The sequence below is a fragment of the Lithobates pipiens genome, unplaced genomic scaffold, assembly GCF_037356315.1.
Source record: "Lithobates pipiens isolate NorthernLeopardFrog02 unplaced genomic scaffold, aLitPip1_a1.2 Scaffold_25, whole genome shotgun sequence".
NCBI lineage: Eukaryota > Metazoa > Chordata > Amphibia > Anura > Ranidae > Lithobates > Lithobates pipiens.
The window spans coordinates 108,386,584-108,408,031 of record NW_027507787.1 but is presented as its reverse complement, the minus strand read 5'-3'; the positions used below and the strand labels follow the sequence as shown (position 1 = coordinate 108,408,031).

At 45.8% G+C, this 21,448-nt stretch overlaps 8 pseudogenes; all 8 read right to left on the bottom strand.

The window, feature by feature from the left end:
- Positions 1–1,996: 1,996 nt before the first annotated feature.
- On the bottom strand, positions 1,997–2,116 carry LOC143932055 (5S ribosomal RNA; annotated as a pseudogene).
- Positions 2,117–2,211: 95 nt separating this feature from the next.
- Positions 2,212–2,330, bottom strand: LOC143931406 (5S ribosomal RNA; annotated as a pseudogene).
- A 3,799-nt stretch (positions 2,331–6,129) lies between these two features.
- On the bottom strand, positions 6,130–6,248 carry LOC143931330 (5S ribosomal RNA; annotated as a pseudogene).
- Positions 6,249–6,408: 160 nt separating this feature from the next.
- Positions 6,409–6,527, bottom strand: LOC143932045 (5S ribosomal RNA; annotated as a pseudogene).
- A 1,292-nt stretch (positions 6,528–7,819) lies between these two features.
- LOC143931097 (5S ribosomal RNA) lies at positions 7,820–7,938 on the bottom strand (annotated as a pseudogene).
- A 321-nt stretch (positions 7,939–8,259) lies between these two features.
- On the bottom strand, positions 8,260–8,378 carry LOC143931018 (5S ribosomal RNA; annotated as a pseudogene).
- Positions 8,379–8,479: 101 nt separating this feature from the next.
- On the bottom strand, positions 8,480–8,598 carry LOC143931706 (5S ribosomal RNA; annotated as a pseudogene).
- Positions 8,599–11,873: 3,275 nt separating this feature from the next.
- On the bottom strand, positions 11,874–11,992 carry LOC143932388 (5S ribosomal RNA; annotated as a pseudogene).
- Between the last annotated feature and the right edge of the window lie 9,456 nt (positions 11,993–21,448).

The window sequence follows — 21,448 nt, the reverse complement described above, 5'->3', positions numbered from 1 at the left end:
TTACCGCACGAAAGCTTGTGGCTAAATACTGGATGCGTCCAACCATGCCTACTATGCGGGAATGGGTAATGGGCATTAATAGTAAGCTACCCTTGATTAAACTGGTGTATAGAAATCGTGGGTGTCCAGCCAAATACCACAAAATATGGGATAAGTGGGTGGAAAATATGCATACGTGTGTGGAGTGAGCTATATTGGAGTCTATACTATCATTGTCAGGAATTTTCCTTAATGTAAGATGTATTACTGTCCTTCACCTATGAAGAGGCTAATGTTTGTACCTACTGTAATATCTTGTTATAACTGAGTTGTTCAATAAACTTGTGCTGTTAAAAAAAAAAAAAAAGAAGCGCCATGTGGTGCTATAAGTATTTACCCACAGAATTTATGTCACATCCCACTATAGGGGCTTAGTTGAAAGTCAGTCACCTGATCGCTACCCAAAACACACTCACGTCTTTGACTTCCCCCCTATTCCCTATACGTGGCCATCCAACCTTTGAACTGGGGACCCACTTAGAAATTCCAACCTAGACAATGCGTCTAAATTCGTTATTGATGGAAAATGGCCTTTTTTCTCAACCCTAACAGATCCGACAGGGCTTTTACAACTGCCTTTTTGGAGAGCGGCGCAACGACATCATTTTCTCCATTCCATCCCCAATCCTCAAACGTTTGCCCGCCCTCAGACGGAGTTTGAGACTCTATGCAGGAGCGAAGGCCCTTTGGCCCACATTCTCTCTCAAACAGATTACCCACACTTAACCTGTCTGTCCAACTGGGAAAAAGACCTTAATTGCTCATTTTCCCCAGCACAGAGACAACACATTATCACTTTGGCTCTCAAAATGTCGCTGTGCACGAAGATACAGGAGACGAATTTTAAACTTCTCACCAGGTGGTATTTGACACCATCAAAGCTGCAGAAATGTTTCCCCTCTTCCTCGAACATATGCTGGAGGTGTGGAGAAGAAGAGGGCACGTTGCTGCACATTTTTTGGTCCTGCCCCAGCTTGGTGGACTTCTGGACAGAGATCCGATGCATAACACAAAAATTCACAGACTTCTCCATCCAGGAAGAGGCTGCATTCTTTCTCTTGCACCATTCACAGATTCCCATTAAGAAGTACAAAAAAAATCAATTTTACGGCATGTGATAAATGCGGCGAAATCCTGCATCCCTCTCTATTGGAAAAAATGTTCCCCCCCTTTCATTACTCACTGGCTTAGGAAAATAGAGGACATTAAAAAAAATGGAGGACTTGATCCTCACATCACAAGGTAAACAAGAATTTTTTAAACAAACCTGGGACATCTGGAATACCTTTATATTCTCGCTGGAAGGATGTCGCCTGCTGTCGCCTTAGTGCTCTGAGCTTTCCTTGACTGGCCCCTTGGACAGTGGCTGCCATCGTGTCTCGTCCCGTCTTCTCCTTTTCTGATCTTTCAACCCTTCTCTTTTCTGCCTTCCTCCCCTATCTCTCACCCCCTCCACCCCCTCTCTCTTTTGGAAAAACTGGAAAATTGGGAATGACGGCCCCACACCCCCCTCTGGATGGATTATGCCGGAGGGACCTGGGGTTTGTGTGACCCTGGATCTTGGTACAGTACTTTATCTGTGCCTCGAATCATTGTGATTGATGGAAGGCAGACTCACAGTTGCGAATATACCTGTATCAAGTATTTTTCAGCTGCTTTTTGCTCTGTATTTCTCTGTTGCATTATGTACTCGGGGGACCGTCTTCCCCTATTTGGAGAAAAAATTATATTTGAAAAAAAAAAGAAGCCTACGACACCTGGTATTCCCAGGCGGTCTCCCATCCAGGCATTAACCAGGCCCTGCTTAGCCTCCAAGATCAGACGAGATGGAACAGATTCAGGGTGATGTGGCCGTAGCCAATATCTTCAGGCACTCTCAACTCTCTTGACAAACACCAAGATGGTCACCTTGGAAACAAGCGGAAAAAAATAGGTCAACGGCAACAACATAAAAAGAAGCCTACGGCATCTGGAAATCCCAGGCGGTCTCCCATCCAGGTACTAAACTGGTCCCAACCCTGCTTAGCCTCTGAGATCAGATGAGATTGGAGTCTTTCAGGGTGGTGTGGCCGTAGGAGATTTCTTCAGGCACTCTCAACCTTGACTAAAGCCAATATGGTCACCTTAGGAAACAAACAAAAAAATCAAGTCAACGCCAACAACATGAGAAGAAGTCTACAGCACCTAGTATTCCCAGGTGGTCTCCCATCCAGGTATTAACAAGGCCCGACCCTGTTTAGTCTCTGAGATCAGACGAGATCTGGTGCTTTCAGGGTTATGTGGCCATAGGCGAGCTCTTCAGGCACTCTCAACCCTCTTGACAAACACCAAGATGGTCACCTTGGTAAACAAACAAAAAAAAAAAACAAGTCAACGCCAACAACATAAAAAGAAGCCTTCAGCACCTAGTATTGACAGGTGCTCTCCAGGTGGTCTCCAATCCAGGTACTAGCAAGGCCCGACCCTGTTTAGCCTCTGAGATCAGAGGAGATCGGGCGCTTTCAGGCTTATGTGCCCATAGGCAATCTCTTTGGGCACTCTCAACCCTCTTGACAAATGCCAAGATAGTCACCTTGGGAAACAAGCGGAAAAAAAACAGGTCAATGTCAACAACATAAAAAGAAGACTACGGCACCTGGTATTCCAAAGCCATCTCCCATCCAGGGACTAACTAGGCCCAACCCTTCTTAGCCTCAGAGATGAGAAGAGATAGGGCTCTTTCAGGGTGATGCTGCTGTAAGCGAACACTTTGGGCACTCTCAACCCTCTTGACAAATGCCAAGATGGTCACCTTGGGAAACAAGCAAAAAAAAAAAAACGAATCAACGCCAACAACATAAAAAGAAGCCTACAATAACTGGTATTCCCAGGTGGCCTCCCATCCAGGTACTAACCAGGCCTGACTCTTCTTAGCCTCCAAGATCAGACGAGATTGGGTGCTTTCAGAGTGCTCGGACTCTTTCCCCATCACTAATGGGACGAGGCAAGGGTGCCCTCTGTCTCCCCTAATTTTTATTCTGACACTGGAACCACTTATGTGTCACGTTGGGAATGACCCGAATATTACTGGCATATCCAAACCCTCGGCACACCACAAAATTGCGGCGTACGCTGACGATCTAATTTTTTTCGTCTCCAATCCACACATTTCGCTTCCCAATATACTCGCGGCTCTCCGGCGATACGGCAGCCTATCAAACTATAAAATCATTTGCACCGTCGGCTGTATTGAATATATCGGTCCCGGATGGTGAGGCCAAGAGGCTACGCTCCGCTTTTCCATTCTACTGAGCTGAAAAATCTATATGGTACCTGGGCGTTGACATCGCAGCGGATTTGGCGCAATTGTACCCGCTTATTTTTGTCCCTCTCCTGAATAGACTGAAATCTGATTTGGGAAACTGGCATGCTTTAACACTGACCTGGTTCGGGCGCTGTAATGCATTCAAAATGACGGCCCTCCCGCGGATCTTATACTTGTTCCAGACATTACCGATCCGGTTACACCCAATTTTTTTCAGACAACTGCAGGTGCTGCTCCGGGACTTTATTTGGGCGCGCAAGCCGCCCAGAGCCCGTTTGCAATTGCTTGCCAGACCAAAGGACAAGGGGGGTCTGGGTCTCCCAGATCTGAGACAATACTACAGAGCGACTCTGCTAGCGAGAGTCGTTGATTGGCATTGTAATGGCCCACACAAGCAGTGGGTGAAGATGGAGATTGAGGATGGATCCATTCCCCTATTGACCTCCCCGTGGCTCCTGTCCTCCCTACCAAAAGACCTCAGAGATCACCCCGTAGTGGGAGCTACGTTGGCTGTTGTGCGGAGGTTGTTCCGCTGCACACACATTGCTCCCCTGCCGTCACCAATGACTCCGGTTATAGGTAATCCAGACTTCCCACCGGGATTTACCAACAAGAAACTGCGACAGTTGACAGTGGTGGGGAAACAGCGTCTGGGAGACGTGTGGCCCTCGGGAGGGCTACCGACCACGCAAACTGTCGCCGAGCTTTCTGACCCTCCGCTTGACTTGTTTAGTACTTATCAACTTCGTCACTTTCTTCTGGCCATACAAAGGGCCCCCTACACTCCTAGAGACCTGACGCCCTATGAATCCATCTGTCACAAAAAGGAACCTGTGCGACACATCCTCTCCCTCCTGTACAACCTATTAAGTAGTCAGGAGGAGGAGTCAACCCCACCATTTATCCACAAATGGGAGAGGGACTTTGGCATCACATTTACCCCACAACAGATAGGGAAGATCCTGACATTAGTACATAAAGCTTCCATCGCAAACCAATATCAAGAATCAGGATACAAGATAGTCTCACGCTGGTATAGAGTCCCATACCTTCTGAATAAAATGAATAGATCGATTCTGGATGTTTGTTGGAGGTGCAATTCAGATACGGTGACCATGGGACACATTTTCTGGGCATGCCCGGCCTTGAGGAACTTTTGGGTGGAGGTGACCGGGACGATAAAAACTCTCAGAAATTTAGATATCACAGACAACCCAGCAGCGTGCCTTCTACACTTGACCGAACAGCCTGTTCGAAAATACAAAAAAACCCTCACGATGCAACTCCTGAACGCCGCCCGGGCCTGCTTTCCCACACTGTGGAGGCAGCCTCAGCCCCCATCCAAGGTGCTGTGGTATTCCAAAGTCAATCATATTCTCCGGGTGGAAGAATTGACCGCCACCCTTCACAACACTGAAGAGGAATTTAGTGTTACATGGAGGCCCTGGAGGTATTTTACTGGTACTTGAGACTACATTCGGGAGGTGAGCAGCGCCCCTGTCCCAGAAAATGACCGAACATCTAACGTTTACCTACGTAGGCCATGTCTACCCTGGGTGGCATCCCCCCCCCCTCCCTTTTTGTCTTTATTTTTCTTTTTTTCCCCGCCGCCACCTGGATACGACTGGCTCATATTTTACTCTGGTTCACATAGGTCATGATAAGCTGGCTCGCTGTGGTCCCAGTTGTTCTCCATGATTACATTTGTCCGAACGGAGCTGCATTAGTTATACTGTACTACATGTCTGAGGTGGGGTTTCTCTCTTTTCTCCCCTCTGAGAACCCAGAGTTATTTGGCTGCCTATTTTTTGTTACCATGTAATTGTGACCCTGGGTCATGCTGTATGGTTGACTGTTATATTCATGTTGTTCTACTTATACTTAATAAAAGAATAAAATAAAAATAAGTCAATGCCAACAACTTAAAAAAAAAGCCTATGGCATCGAGAAATCCCAGGCGGTCTCCCATCCAGGTACTAACCAGGTCCCAACCCTGCTTAGCCTCTGAGATCAAATGAGATTTGGCTCTTTCAGGGTGATGCAGCCATAGTAGATTTTTTCAGGCACGCTCAACCCTCTTGACAAACGCCAAGATGGTCACCTTGGGAAACAAACAAAAAAAACAAGTCAACGCCAACAACATAAAAAGAAGCCTACCGCACCTAGTATTTCCAGGCGGTCTCCCATCCAGGTATTAACAAGGCGCGACCCTTTCTACCCTCTGAGATCAGCGGAGATTGGGCGCTTTCAGGGTGATTTGCCCATAGGCAATCTCTTTGGGCACTCTCATCCCTCTTGAAAAATGCTAAGATAATAACCCTGGGAAACAAGCGAAAAAAAACAGGTCAACGCCAACAACATAAAAAGAAGAATACGGCACCTGGTATTCCAAGGCCTAACTAGGCCCAACCCTTCTTAGCCTCTGAGATCAGAAGAGATAGGGTGCTTTCAGGGTGATGCGGCTGTAAGCGATCTCTTTAGGCACTCTCAACCCTCTTGACAAATGCCAAGATGATCACTTTGGGAAACAAGCGAAAAAAACAGGTCAACACCAACAACATAAAAAGAAGCCTGCGACATCTGGAAAACCCAGGCGGTCTCCCATCCAGGTACAAACCAGGCCCAACCCTGCTTAGCCTCTGAGACCAAAAGAGATTGGGCGCTTTCAGGGTGTTGTGCCCGTAGGCAATTTCTTTGTGCACTGTCAACCCTCTTGACACATGCCAAGATGGTCACCTTGGGAAACAAGGGAAAAAAAACAGGTCAACCCCGACAACATAATGAGAAGCCTACGGCACCTGGTATTCCCAAGCTGTCTCCCATCCAGGTACTAACCAGGCCCATCGCTACTTAGCCTCCGAGATCAGATGAGATTGGGCTCTTTCAGGGTGATTTGGCTGTAGGCACTCTCTTTGGGCACTCTGAAGCCTCTTGACAAAGGCCAAGATGGTCACCTTGGGAAACAAGCTAAAAAATACAGGTCAAAGCCAACAACATAAAAAGAAGCCTACGGCATCCAGTATTCCCAGGCGATCTCCCAATCAAGACACTAACCAGACCAGATCCTTCTATGGCACCTGGTCTTCCCAGGCAGTCTCCCATCCAGGTACTAACCAGGCCTGACGCTGCTTAGCCTCTGAAATCAGACGAGATCGGGTGCTTTCAGGTTGATGTGGCCATAAGCGTTCTCTTCAAGACACGCCCAACCCTCTTGACAAACGCCAAATGCCTTGAGAAACAAGCAAAAAAAACAGGTCAAAGCCAACAACATAAAAAGAAGCCTATGGGCTTACAGCGGACCTTAAAAGATGGGACCCACTAGCTCTGTCATGGTTCGGACACTGTAATGTGTTGAAGATGAACGCGATGCCACGACTTCTGTATCTACTACAAGCCTTACCTATCAAAATACCCCAGACTTTCTTTCATGCGGTTCGCTCAATCTTTATCAAGTTCCTCTGGCGCGGAAAACATATGCGTATTGGTAGGGCAATGCTATTGCGACCGAAATTGCGGGGAGGTATTGGCTTCCTGGACCCTGCTCTATATTACACAGCGACGCACATGACACCGGTGGTTGACTGGTGCCGGTGTTCTGCCATATACTGTCCGGCCATGATATAGTGTCCACGCAGTACGGAGCAGACGAGGTTTCGGAAAATCTCTGAAGCTGAACGGCGCCTGCGCGGTGAGTGGAGGTGGTAGCTCCACCATCCAAGCGGACATAGGGTTGTGAATATCAGAGGGCACCTCGCAGGCGAGCTTCGCTCGCCACGCTTCGGGCTTGGCCTCGCTGCGCTCGGCTCTTTTATATTCTTACTCTATGTCCACTTGGATAGTGGGGATAGAACCTGGATTCAGTGTGCAGGCGCCGTTCATGCTCGGCAATTTTCGGAATCGGTGTTGCTGTGTACTGCGCATGCGCAGTACACAGCAGACACTATCCGATGGGGGACCATATGTGATAAGACACCGGCATGGGGAACTGAAGCTATGGGTCAAGCTAGAGCAGGAGATGGCGCGGGTTCCACTGGCTGGTCTGCCTTGGGCAGGGAGGCCATTGGAGCCCTGTGTGACTACTCACCCGTTAATTGGCCCCTCGCTCGCCGAGATGGATAGTTTTTTTCACCTTTCCCACCTGACTAACTTCCCTTCTCGCTTTTCGGAAGAATACCTCCGCGAGACATAGTAAGCTCATGGTGATCGTTGGAGATCGCTGTTCCAATCGTTGGACAGCTGATGAGCTGGTGAGCCGAGGGCATCTCTTGCTCCCTGGGAGGGGACCCCATCCTATCCACTATACCCACGACACCCCCTTACCCCTTCTTTTCCTTTTCTGCCATTTCCTTCCCCAATCTTCTCTTTCCCCGTCTCCCTCCTTTCAGTTCTACTATTTCCCTTCTGACAAACGCCAAGATGGTCATCTTGGGAAACAAGTGAAAAAAAAAACAGGTCAAGGCCAACAACATAAAAAGAAGCCTACAGCACCTAGTATTCCCAGGTGGTCTCCAATCCAGGTACTAGCAAGGCCCAACCCTGTTTAGCTTCTGAGATCAGAGGAGATCGGGTGCTTTCAGGGTTATGTGCCCATAGGCAATCTCTTTGGGCATTCTCAACCCTCTTGACAAATGCCAAGATTGTCACCTTGAGATACAAGCGAAAAAACACAGGTCAATGTCAGCAACATAAAAAGAAGAATACGGCACCTGGTATTCCAACGCCATCTCCCATACAGATACTAACTAGGCCCAACCCTTCTTAGCCTCAGAGAAGAGAAGAGATAAGGCTCTTTCAGGGTGATGCTGCTGTAAGCGATCTCTTTGGGCACTCTCAACCCTCTTGACAAATGCCAAGATGGTCACCTTGGGAAACAAGCAAAAAAAAAAAAACGAATCAACGCCAACAACATAAAAAGAAGCCTACAATAACTGGTATTCCCAGGTGGTCTCCCATGCAGGTACTAACCAGGCCCGACTCTTCTTAGCCTCCAAGATCAGACGAGATTTGGTGCTTTCAGAGTGATGTGGCCATAGGCAATCTCTTCAGGCACTCTCAACCCTCTTGACAAACACCAAGATGGTCACTTTGGGAAACAAGCGAAAAAAAAAACAGGTCAACGCCAACAACATAAAAAGAAGTCTACGACACCTGGTATTCCCAGGCGGTCTCCCATCCAGGTACTAACAAGGCCCGACTCTCCTTAGCCTCCAACATCAAACGAGATTGGGTGCTTTCAGGGTGATGTGCCCGTAGGCAATCTCTTCAGGCACTTTCAACCCTCTTGACAAACGGCAAGATGGTCACCTTGGGAAACAAGCAAAAAAAATAAAAATAAGTCGGAAGCTAGAGACAATATGGCCCGAGTCCTCAATTTAATCCATGTGGCGCATGTACAGGGAAGGCCCTTGCTTATGTTGTCAACGGACGCGGAGAAGGCCTTTGACAGGGTGGCCTGGCACTTTATGCAGGCCACCCTGGAACATATAGGTCTTGGCCCCAACATGATGAGCTGGGTAATGTCGCTTTACTCCATGCTGTCGGCAGCGGTACGGGTAAACGAGTGGTGCTCGGACTCTTTCCCCATCACTAATGGGACGAGGCAGAGGTGCCCTCTGTCTCCCCTAATTTTTATTCTGACACTGGAACCACTTATGTGTCACGCTGATGATCTAATTTTTTCCGTCTCCAATCCACACATTCCCAATATACTTGCGTCTCTACAGTGATACGGCAGCCTATCAAACTATAAAATCAATTGCGCCAAGTCGGCTGTATTGAATATATCGGTCCCGGATGGTGAGGCCAAGAGGCTCCGCTCCGCTTTTCCATTCTACTGGGCTGAAAAATCTATACGTTACCTGGGCGTTGACATCGCAGCGGATTTAGTGCAATTGTACCCGCTTAATTTTGTCCCTCTCCTGGATAGACTGAAATCTGATTTGGGAAACTGGCATGCTTTAACACTGACCTGGTTCGGGCGCTGTAATGCATTCAAAATGACGGCCCTCCCGCGGATCTTATACATGTTCCAGACATTACCGATCCGGTTACCCCCAATTTTTTTCAGACAACTGCAGGTGCTGCTCCGGGACTTTATTTGGGCGCGCAAACCGCCCAGAGCCCGTTTGCAATTGCTTGCCAGACCAAAGGACAAGGGGGGTCTGGGTCTCCCAGATCTCAGACAATACTACAGAGTGACTCTGCTAGCGAGAGTCGTTGATTGGCATTGTAATGGCCCACACAAGCAGTGGGTGGAGATAGAGATTGAGGATGGATCCATTCCCCTATTGACCTCCCCGTGGCTCCTGTCCTCCCTACCAAAAGACCTCAGAGGTCACCCCGTAGTGGGAGCTACGTTGGCTGTTGTGTGGAGGTTGTTCCGCTGCACACACATTGCTCCCCTGCCATCACCAATGACTCCGGTTATAGGTAATCCAGACTTCCCACCGGGATTTACCAACAAGAAACTGCGACAGTTGACAGTGGTGGGGAAACAGCGTCTGGGAGAGGTGTGGCCCTCGGGAGGGCTCCGACCACGCAAACTGTCGCCGAGCTTTCTGACCCTCCGCTTGACTTGTTTAGTGCTTATCAACTTCGTCACTTTCTTCTGGCCATACAAAGGGCCCCCTACACTCCTAGAGACCTGACACCCTATCAATCCATCTGTCACAAAAGGGAACCGGTGCGACACACCCTCTCCCTCCTGTACAACCTATTGAGTAGTCAGGAGGAGGAGTCGACCCCCACCATTTATCCACAAATGGGAGAGGGACCTAGGCATCACATTTACCCCACAACAGATAGGGAAGATCCTGATCTTAGTACATAAAGCTTCCATCGCAAACCAATATCAAGAATCGGGATACAAGATAGTCTCACGCTGGTATAGAGTCCCATACCTTCTGAATAAAATGGATAGATCGATCCCGGATGTTTGTTGGAGGTGAAATTCAGATACGGGGTCCATGGGACACCTTTTCTGGGCATGCCCGGCCTTGAGGAACTTTTGGGTTCCCAGCAGCGTGCCTACTACACTTGACCGAACAGCCTGTTCGAAAATACAAAAAAACCCTCACGATGCAACTCCTGAATGCCGCCCGGGCCTGCATTCCCGCACTGTGGAGGCAGCCTCAGCCCCCATCCAAGGTGCTGTGGTATTCCAAAGTCAATCATATTCTCCGGATGGAAGAATTGACCGCCACCCTTCACAACACTGAAGAGGCATTTAGTGTTACATGGAGGCCCTGGAGGTATTTAACTGGTACTCGAGACTACATTCGGGAGGTGAGCAGTGCCTCTGTCCCAGAAAACGACTGAACATCTAACGTTTACCTACGTAGGCCATGTCTGCCCTGGGTGGCATTCCCCCCCCCATCCCTTTTTGTCTTTATTTTTCTTTTTTTCCCCGCCGCCATCCCCCCACCTCCTCTCTCTCCGTCTTTGCACTCTCTTCTTCCCCCGTCCTCCCTTTTGACTATGTCTTGTCTCCTTACTAGCCTTCGGGACCCAGAAGAAGCCCAGGGTTCTGGACATGACCGGCTCATATTGTACTCTGGTTCACGTAGGTCATGATAAGCTGGCTCGCTGTGGTCCCAGTTGTTTTCCATGATTACATTTGTCCGAACGGAGCTGCACTAGTTATACTGTACTACATGTCGGAGGTGGGGTTTCTCTCTTTTCTGCATGAAACTGTAGGACTCCCCTCTGAGAACCCAGAGTTATTTGGCTGCCTATTTTTTGTTACCATGTAATTGTGACCCTGGGTCATGCTGTATGGTTGACTGTTATATTTATGTTGTTCTACTTAATAAAAGAATAAAACAAAAAAAAAAAATAAGTCAATGCCAACAAGTTAAAAAAAAAGCCTATGGCATCGAGAAATCCCAGGCGGTCTCCCATCCAGGTACTAACCAGGTCCCAACCCTGCTTACCCTCTGAGATCAAATGCACGCTCAACCCTCTTGACAAACGCCAAGATGGTCACCTTGGGAAACAAACAAAAAAAACAAGTCAACGCCAACAACATAAAAAGAAGCCTGCGGCATTTGGAAAACCCAGGCGGTCTCCCATCCAGGTACAAACCAGGCCCAGCCCTGCTTAGCCTCTGAGACCAAACGAGATTGGGCGCTTTCAGGGTGTTGTGCCCGTAGGCAATTTCTTTGTGCACTCTCAACCCTCTTGACAAATGCCAAGATGGTCACCTTGGGAAACAAGGGAAAAAAAACAGGTCAAAGCCAACAACATAAAAAGAATCCTACGGCATCCGGTATTCCCAGGCAATCTCCCAATCAAGACACTAACCAGGCCAGATCCTTCTATGTCACCTGGTCTTCCCAGGCAGTCTCCCATCCAGGTACTAACCAGGCCTGACGCTGCTAAGCCTCTGAAATCAGACGAGATCGGGTGCTTTCAGGGTGATGTGGCTGTAAGCGCTCTCTTCAAGACACGCCCAACCCTCTTGACAAACGCCAAGATGGTCGCCTTGAGAAACAAGCGAAAAAAACAGTTCAAAGCCAACAACATAAAAAGAAGCCTATGGCACCTGGTATTCCCAGGCGGTCTCCCATCCAGGTACTAACCAGGCCCGACACTGTTTAGCCTCTGAGATCAGATGAGATTGGGCGCTTTCAGGGTGATGGGGCCATAGGTGATCTCTTTGGGCACTCTCAACCCTCTTGTTAAACGCCAAGATTGTAACCTTGGGAAACAAGCGAAAATAAACAGGTAAACGCCAACAACATAAAAAGAAGCCTACGGCACCTGGTATTCACAGATGGTCTCCCATACAGGTATTAACCAGGCCGTACACTGCTAGGCCTCCGAGATCAGATGAGATTGTGCGTTTCAGGGTGATGTGGCCATAGGTGTTCTATTTAGACACTCTCAACCCTATTGACAAATACCAAGATGGTTATCTTGGGAAACAAGTGAAAAAAAATAGGACAACGCCAACAACATAGACCATGGCGGTCTCCCATTTGACCCAGACCCTGCTTAGCCTCTGAGATCGGGCGCTTTCAGGGTGATGTGACCTCAGGCGAACGCTTTGGGACATACTCAAAACTCTTGACTGATGCTAAAATGGTCACCTTGGGAAACAAGCGAAAGAAAAACAGGTCAAAGCCAACAATATAAAAAGATTCCTACGGCACCTTTAATTAGGTACTATCCAGGCCGGACCCTGCTTAGCCTCTGAGATCAGATGAGATTGGGCGCTTTCAGGGGGATGTGGCCATAGGAGAACTTTTTGGGCTCTCTCAGCCCTCTTGACAAATGCCAAGATGATCACCTTGGGAAACAAGCGGAAAAAGAAAACGAATCAACGCCAACAACATAAAAAGAAGCCTACAATAACTGGTATTCCCAGGTGGTCTCCCACAAGGTACTAAACAGGCCTGACTCTTCTTAGCCTCCAAGATCAGACGAGATTTGGTGCTTTCAGAGTGCTCGGACTCTTTCCCCATCACTAATGGGACGAGGCAGGGGTGCCCTCTGTCTCCCCTAATTTTTATTTTGACACTGGAACCACTTATGTGTCACATTCGGAATGACCCGAATATTACTGGCATATCCAAACCCTCGGCACACCACAAAATTGCGGCGTACGCTGACGATCTAAATTTTTTCGTCTCCAATCCACACATTTCGCTTCCCAATATACTCGCGGCTCTCTGGCGATACGGCAGCCTATCAAACTATAAAATCAATTGCACCGTCGGCTGTATTGAATATATCGGTCCCGGATGGTGAGGCCAAGAGGCTACTCTCCGCTTTTCCATTCTACTGAGCTGAAAAATCTATACGTTACCTGGGCGTTGACATCGCAGCGGATTTGGCGCAATTGTACCCGCTTAATTTTGTCCCTCTCCTGAATAGACTGAAATCTGATTTGAGAAACTGGCATGCTTTAACACTGACCTGGTTCGGGCGCTGTAATGCATTCAAAATGACGGCCCTCCCGCGGATCTTATACTTGTTCCAGACATTACCGATCCGGTTACCCCCAATTTTTTTCAGACAACTGCAGGTGCTGCTCCGGGACTTTATTTGGGCGCACAAACCGCCCAGAGCCCGTTTGCAATTGCTTGCCAGACCAAAGGACAAGGGGGGTCTGGGTCTCCCAGATCTCAGACAATACTACAGAGCGACTCTGCTAGCGAGAGTCGTTGATTGGCATTGTAATGACCCACACAAATAGTGGGTGGAGATGGAGATTGAAGATGGATCCATTCCCCTATTGACCTCCCCGTGGCTCCTGTCCTCCCCACCAAAAGACCTCAGAGATCACCCCGTAGTGTTGGCTGTTGTGCGGAGGTTGTTCCGCTGCACACACATTGCTCCCCTGCCGTCACCCATGACTCCGGTTATAGGTAATCCAGACTTCCCACCGGGATTTACCAACAAGAAACTGCGACAGTTGACAGTGGTGGGGAAACAGCGTCTGGGAGAGGTGTGGCCCTCGGGAGGGCTCCGACCACGCAAACTGTCGCGAGCTTTCTGACCCTCCGCTTGACTTGTTTAGTGCTTATCAACTTCATCACTTTCTTCTGGCCATACAAAGGGCCCCCTACACTCCTAGAGACCTGACGCCCTATGAATCCATCTGTCACAAAAGGGAACCTGTGCGACACACCCTCTCCCTCCTCTACAACCTATTAAGTAGTCAGGAGGAGGAGTCGACCCCCACCATTTATCCACAAATGGGAGAGGGACTTTGGCATCACATTTACCCCACAACAGATAGGGAAGATCCTGACATTAGTACATAAAGCTTCCATCGCAAACCAATATCAAGAATCAGGATACAAGATAGTCTCACGCTGGTATAGAGTCCCATACCTTCTAAATAAAATGAATAGATCGATCCCGGATGTTTGTTGGAGGTGCAATTCAGATACGGGGACCATGGGACACATTTTCTGGGCATGCCCGGCCTTGAGGACATTTTTGGTGGAGGTGACCGGGACGATAAAAACTCTCAGAAATGTAGATATCGCAGACAACCCAGCAGCGTGCCTACTACACTTGACCAAACCGCCTGTTCGAAAATACAAAAAAACCCTCACGATGCAACTCCTGAACGCCGCCCGGGCCTGCATTCCCACACTGTGGAGGAAGCCTCAGCCCCCATCCAAGGTGCTGTGGTATTCCAAAGTCAATCATATTCTCCGGATGGAAGAATTGACCGCCACCCTTCACAACACTGAAGAGGCATTTAGTGTTACATGGAGGCCTTGGAGGTATTTAACTGGTACTCGAGACTACATTCAGGAGGTGAGCAGTGCCTCTGTCCCAGAAAACGACTGAACATCTAACGTTTACCTACGTAGGCCATGTCTGCCTTGGGTGGCATTCCCCCCCCCCCTCCCTTTTTGTCTTTATTTTTCTTTTTTTCCTCGCCGCCATCCCCCCCCTCCTCTCTCTCCGTCTTTGCACTCTCTTCTTCCCCCGTCCTCCCTTTTCACTATGCCATGTCTCCTTACTAGCCTTTGGGACCCAGAAGAACCCCAGGGTTCTGGACACGACCGGCTCATATTTTACTCTGGATCACATAGGTCATGATAAGCTGGCTCGCTGTGGTCCCAGTTGTTCTCCATGATTACATTTGTCTGAACGGAGCTGCATTAGTTATACTGTACGACATGTCGGAGGTGGGGTTTCTCTCTTTTCTGCATGAAACTCTAGGACTCCCCTCTGAGAACCCAGAGTTATTTGGCTGCCTATTTTTTGTTACCATGTAATTGTAAACCTGGGTCATGCTGTATGGTTGACTGTTATATTTATGTTGTTCTACTTATACTTAATAAAAGAATAAAACAAAAAAATAAAATAAGTCAATGCCAACAACTTAAAAAAAGCCTATGCCATCTAGAAATCCCAGGCGGTCTCCCATCCAGGTACTAACCAGGTCCCAACCATGCTTAGCCTCTGAAATCAAATGAGATTTGGCTCTTTCAGGGTGATGCAGCCATAGTAGATTTTTTCAGGCATGCTCAACCCTCTTGACAAACACCAAGATGGTCACCTTGGGAAACAAACAAAAAAAACAAGTCAACGCCAACAACATAAAAAGAAGCCTATGGAACCTGGTATTTCCAGGCTTTCTCCCATCCAGGTACTAACCGACACTGTTTAGCCTCTGAGATCAGATCACGCTTTCAGGGTGATGGGGCCGTAGGTGATCTCTTTGGGCACTCTCAACCCTCTTGTTAAACGCCAAGATGGTCACCTTGGGAAACAAGCGAAAATAAACAGGTAAACGCCAACAACATAAAAAGAAGCCTACGGCACCTGGTATTCACAGATGGTCTCCCATAAAGGTATTAACCAGGCCGTACACTGCTAGGCCTCCGAGATCAGATGAGATTGTGCGCTTTCAGGGTGATGTGGCCATAGGTGTTCTATTTAGACACTCTCAACCCTCTTGACAAATACCAAGATGGTTATCTTGGGAAACAAGTGAAAATAAACAGGTCAACGCCAACAACATAGACCATGGCGGTCTCCCATCTGAACCAGACCCTGCTTAGCCTCTGAGATCGGGCGCTTTCAGGGTGATGTGACCTCAGGCGAACGCTTTGGGACATACTCAAAACTCTTGACTGATGCTAAAATGGTCACCTTGGGAAACAAGCGAAAGAAAAACAGGTCAAAGCCAACAATATAAAAAGATCCGTAGGAATCTTTAATCACCTTTAATTAGGTACTATCCAGGCCGGACCCTGCTTAGCCTCTGAGATCAGATGAGATCGGGCGCTTTCAGGGGGATGTGGCCGTAGGAGATTTCTTTGGGCTCTCTCAGCCCTCTTGACAAATGCCAAGATGATCACCTTGGCAAACAAGCGGAAAAAAAAAACCATGTCAACGCCAACAACATAAAAAGAATCCTATGGCACCTGGTATTCCCAGTTGGTCTCCCATCCAGTTACTAATCAGGCCCGACAATGCTTAGCCTATGAGATCAGACAAGATCAGGCACTTTCAAGATAATGGGGCCATAGGCGATCTCTTCGGGCACTCTCAACCATCTTGACAAACGCCAACATGGTCATCTTGGGAAACAAGCGACAAAAACCAAGTCATTGCCAACATTGGAGGCTAAGCAGGGTTGGGCAATCAGTTTCCTTGCCTGAAATAGGCATCTCAGAACTGCCATCTGGCTGCTTCCCGGGTTTCCAACTCCTTCAACTAATCCCAGGAGACAATACTTCGCCTCCATCCTGGTGGAGGTTCCAAACACCCAATCAATGGTTCCTGTCACCTCTGTCCAGTAGCGAATCAACTTCGGGCATCTCCAAAACATGTGCATCATGTCTCCCCCCATGTTCCCGCAACCAGGGGCAACTTGCGTCCGGCCGTTCGGCCAAACTGAAAAAGTTTACGAGGAGCATAATAGGTTCTATATAACAAGAACAGATGTAACATCCTCTGTGAGGAGAGCCACAATTCACCACAGGCAGGATTTCTGTGGCCAATTATAGCTCAGGGGGGTTTAGTACACACCCCACACTATATAAGGCCGCCAGCGCGGTGGCCTTGTACAGTGTGTTGCGGTGGTCAGGGAAAGAGGACGATAGGCAGGGACAGTGTCTTTACTGCTTGGGAACCTAGCACTGTTACTGTGGGTGTTATGTGCCTCCTGCACAGTACACACCTGAAGCTACCCTATATTACTGGTGTTCAATTTCTGCAATACATGCATCTGCAGTGCAGAAGTTAGAGTGGGTGTTGTGTGCCTCCTGCACAGTATACACCTTATTGCTGGTGTTCTGTTTCTGTAACACAGGAACCTAGCACTGTTACAGTGCTAGGGTGTACAGAGAAGCTGGTATATATAGAAGACTACACCATACAGAAGAAAGGCTAGTGAATACAGAATACAGACTCGTGTATGTAGATAGGCTTGAGTATACAGAGATGCTAGAGTAAACAGTGAGGCTGGGGTACACAGAGAGGCTAGTTTAAAGAGAGGCTAGTATATACAAAGATGTTAGTGTATATAGAGAGGTTAGTGTATAGAGAGAGTCGAGTGTATACAGAAAGGACAGTGCATATAGAGAAGCTAGTGTATACAGAAGACAGGCTTGGGTATACATCAAAGCTGAAATTCTATACAGAAGACTGGGTAGTGTATACAGAGAGTCTAGTGGGTACAGAAGACAGGCTGTGTTATACAGAGGGTTTAATGTATGACAGAGATGCAGGGGTGTACAGAGAAGCTAGTATATATAGAAGACTACAGCATGCAGAAGAAAGGCTAGTGAATACAGAATAAAGGCTGGCTTCTACGGAGAGGCTAGTGTATGCAGAACACTATCTAGGGTATATAGAGAGGCTAGCTTATACAGAGAGGCTAGTGCATATAGTGAAGCTATTGTATATAGAAGCCTGGTTAGTGTATACAGAGAAGCTAGTGTGTACAGAAGAAAGGCTAGACAGGCTATAAAGAGAGACAAGTTTTTACAGAAGACAGTTTGGGTTATACAGAGATGCTAGTTTATACAGAGAGACTAATGTATACAGAAGACAGGCTAGGGCATACAGAAGACAGAAGACGGGCTAGTGTATTCAGAACATAGGCTAGTGTATATCGAAGACAGGCTATTGTATGCAGAAGACCGGCTAGTGTAAACATGCTGGTGTATATAGAGAGGCTAGTGAATTTAGAGGGTAGGCTAAGTGATAACAGAAGACAATCTGGGCTATACAGAGACATTTCATCATTTCATCTAGCTCACATCTCTAATGGAGTTTGTCTCATTGCCATGTTATGCCTTTTCATTCTTATGCTAAATATAGATCACTACAAGATTTTAATCATCCACATGAAGCATTCAATAAAACTATCATACATCAAAATAAACCATGTACTCTTTTTGCTCTATTTTGCATATTTGTAATTCTCCACATCAACTGTCACATTGAGTATGTGACAGTCCTGACACACCATCCTGAATTATTTTTATTTATTTCTTATTAGAAATAGAGAGTACTATCTCAAAATCCGCTTAAATCTATTCACTTCGATGAGTTCTACCGCTAATTGTACGGTAATGCAAAATGTTCACAAAACCATCCATTTGCTACCAGACATGCTGCACATACTAAGAGTAATGTAACTATCGCTCTCTAACGATGTAAACAGTTTTATTGCTTTTCTGACATTAACCGAGTATCTCTGACATTAACTGAGTATCTCTCTGCACTATGATCTTAATAATAATAATAATAATAATAATAATAATAATAATAGGATCGTGTAATCAAAGATCAACTAGTCTAATATAAGCTTTCTCATTGGTAACGGCATATCCTTTAAATTTAGACTAACGCAACTATTTCTCGGCCATTTTCAAGCTAAGCTTTCAATCTCTTACCTTTGAACAGCGATACTTCCTCCCTACAATATTAAGCCTAATGTCCTATTGGTCGTCTATATTATACAACTCTCTGAAAAGCCTATATGTAGAGAATAAAACTAGTCTTACATCTTAATAAAACAGTTTTATTGCTCAACCAGTATCAGCTGTCATGACAAATAAACGTTTCCACTGTACTATCTCTAAATCATTGTAAACCTAACCATAGTTATAATGTCTACAGCTAATTTTACGTTAAAGCAAAATTCACACAAAACCATCTTTTTAAAACCTTTACACATTAAGAGTAATGCAACCATCGCTCGCTACCTCTATGCAATAGGATTCTCTTTCCAGTGGAAACGGAAAACAGTCAGTGTAAGCCGTCTTCGTGCGTAACAAAATTAATGGAACGATTTACACGTTGGAATTTGCAAGCTACGTCAATTTACTCTTAAATAATGTACCTTTGCAACTATCCCTTGACTTTGCAACTATCCCTTGATCCCTTTTGTGTATTCACTATATCTCGACCTATATATACTGCCTCAATATTTTCCTAATTTGTTTTGCTATACTTATTATTATTATTTTACAGAGATTACTATCTCTAAATCATTGTAATAAGTTATAATGTCTACAGCTAATTTTACGTTAAAGCAAAAGTCACACAAAACCATCTTTTTAAAACCTTTTACACACTGCACATTAAGAGTAAACCAACCATCTCTCGCTACCTCTATGCAATAGGATTCTCTTTCTGACTCTATTTTGTGTATTACTTCTTCTCTACATTAACTGTCACACTGATAACCATTTGTAACATATAACACTTGCAACACATTTTTTAACAGCAGCAAAATGTGAGAAAAGCATTGGGCCGGTTTACTTGATTGAGAAGTGGTTGCAGTAGCAAAGCATAGCAATACAGTTTGATTACATTAATAACACATAATGCAACTATTTTACATTCACCTCATGCATACATCCTAATGTAAGCTGTCTATCACTATTAATTTTCATGGTTACTGATACATTATGCCGATAACCAGTGGAAACGGAAAACAGTCAGTGTAAGCCGTCTTCGTGCGTAACAAAATTAATGGAACGATTTACACGTTGGAATTTTCAAGCTAAGTCAATTTACTCTTAAATACCCTTTAGCTGCTTAGCTCACACTTTGCTGTATGTAGCCGCGTTTACATGTAATGCAATTTGTCTCTTTGCCATGTCATACTTTGCCATTTATTATACTTTCTCATCCGATAGAAACCTAGTCGTTGTTGATATTTCATGATTACAGCAATCATCTCATCTAATTGCTATTCCGACATTCTGCCTTGGTATTACTTTGCAACGCTCTATTGAACAATGTAAAGGTAAGCTAGATATTTTGTGTATTTCCACTTAAACTCGACCTGTATATACTGTCTCAATATGATCCTTTCTAATTTTACTAAATTCGATTATGGAGCTTGCTATGTCTAAATCCAGGTTACCTACTCACCTTTATTACGTATACTGCTAATTTTAGGATAATACAAAACCATCTTATTGCTTTTTTACACGCTGCACATGTTAAGAGTAATACAATGCTACCGATGTGAACAGTTTAATTGCTCTTCTCACATTTAGCTGGTATCTCTCTGCTATAGGAAACTGAATTTGTACCACAACGGTCACTCAACTAATATCAGTCCACTCAGTGCTACCGGGATAACTTTTACATTTAGAGTAATGAAATGATTTCTCAGTCATTTTGAAGCTACTGCAAACAACGCTTCCGATCTATTTTCAACTGCAATACTTAATCTCTGCAATATTAAGTAATATTTAGCTGCTTAGCTCACACTTTGCTGTACGTAGCCGTGTTAACTGTATTAATGGTAACCTGTAAGTAACCAATGGGGATTGAAATTTCATCTCTAATTCACATTCACATTTCCAAAGCAGTTTGTCTCTTTGCCATGTCATAGTTTGCTCTGCTATAGGAAACTGAATTTGTACTACAACGATCACTCATCTAATATCAGTCCACTCAGTGCTACCGGGATAACTTTTACATTTAGAGTAATGAAATGATTTCTCAGTCATTTTGGAGCTACTGCAACTAACGCTTCCGATCTCATTTCGACTGCAATACTTAATCTCTGCTATTGCAGACTATTTAGCTGAATATTTAGCTGCTTTGCTGTACGTAGCCGTGGGGATTGTCATTTCATCTCTAATTCATATTCACATTTCTAATGCAGTTTGTCTTTTTGCCATGTCATCCTCTGCCAGTTATTATCCTTTCTCATCCTTATGCTATATTTGGGGTATATTCACTACATGATTAAAGACACGTAATGTACCTGATTGATAAAAACCTACACACGTCGTTGCTGTTATTTCGTGTATTTCCACTTAAACCCGACCTGTATATAATGTCTTAATATTCATTTTAGAGTGATTTTGCTATATTTATTATTACAATAAACAGATTACTATCTCTAAATCCTGGTAAACCAGCTCACACTTAACCATCTTCTTTCTACCTTACACGCAGCACATATTAACATTTAGCCGGTATCTCTCTGCAATAGTAAACGAAATGTGTAGATCACTCATCTAATATCGTCTTTTCAGTGCTACCGGAACAACTTTTAGAGTAATGCAACGATTTTTCCGTTTTAGGAAGCTACTGCAACTAACGCTTTGGATCTCTTTCCTGATAAATTACGCTCTGCAATATTAAGCCATGTAA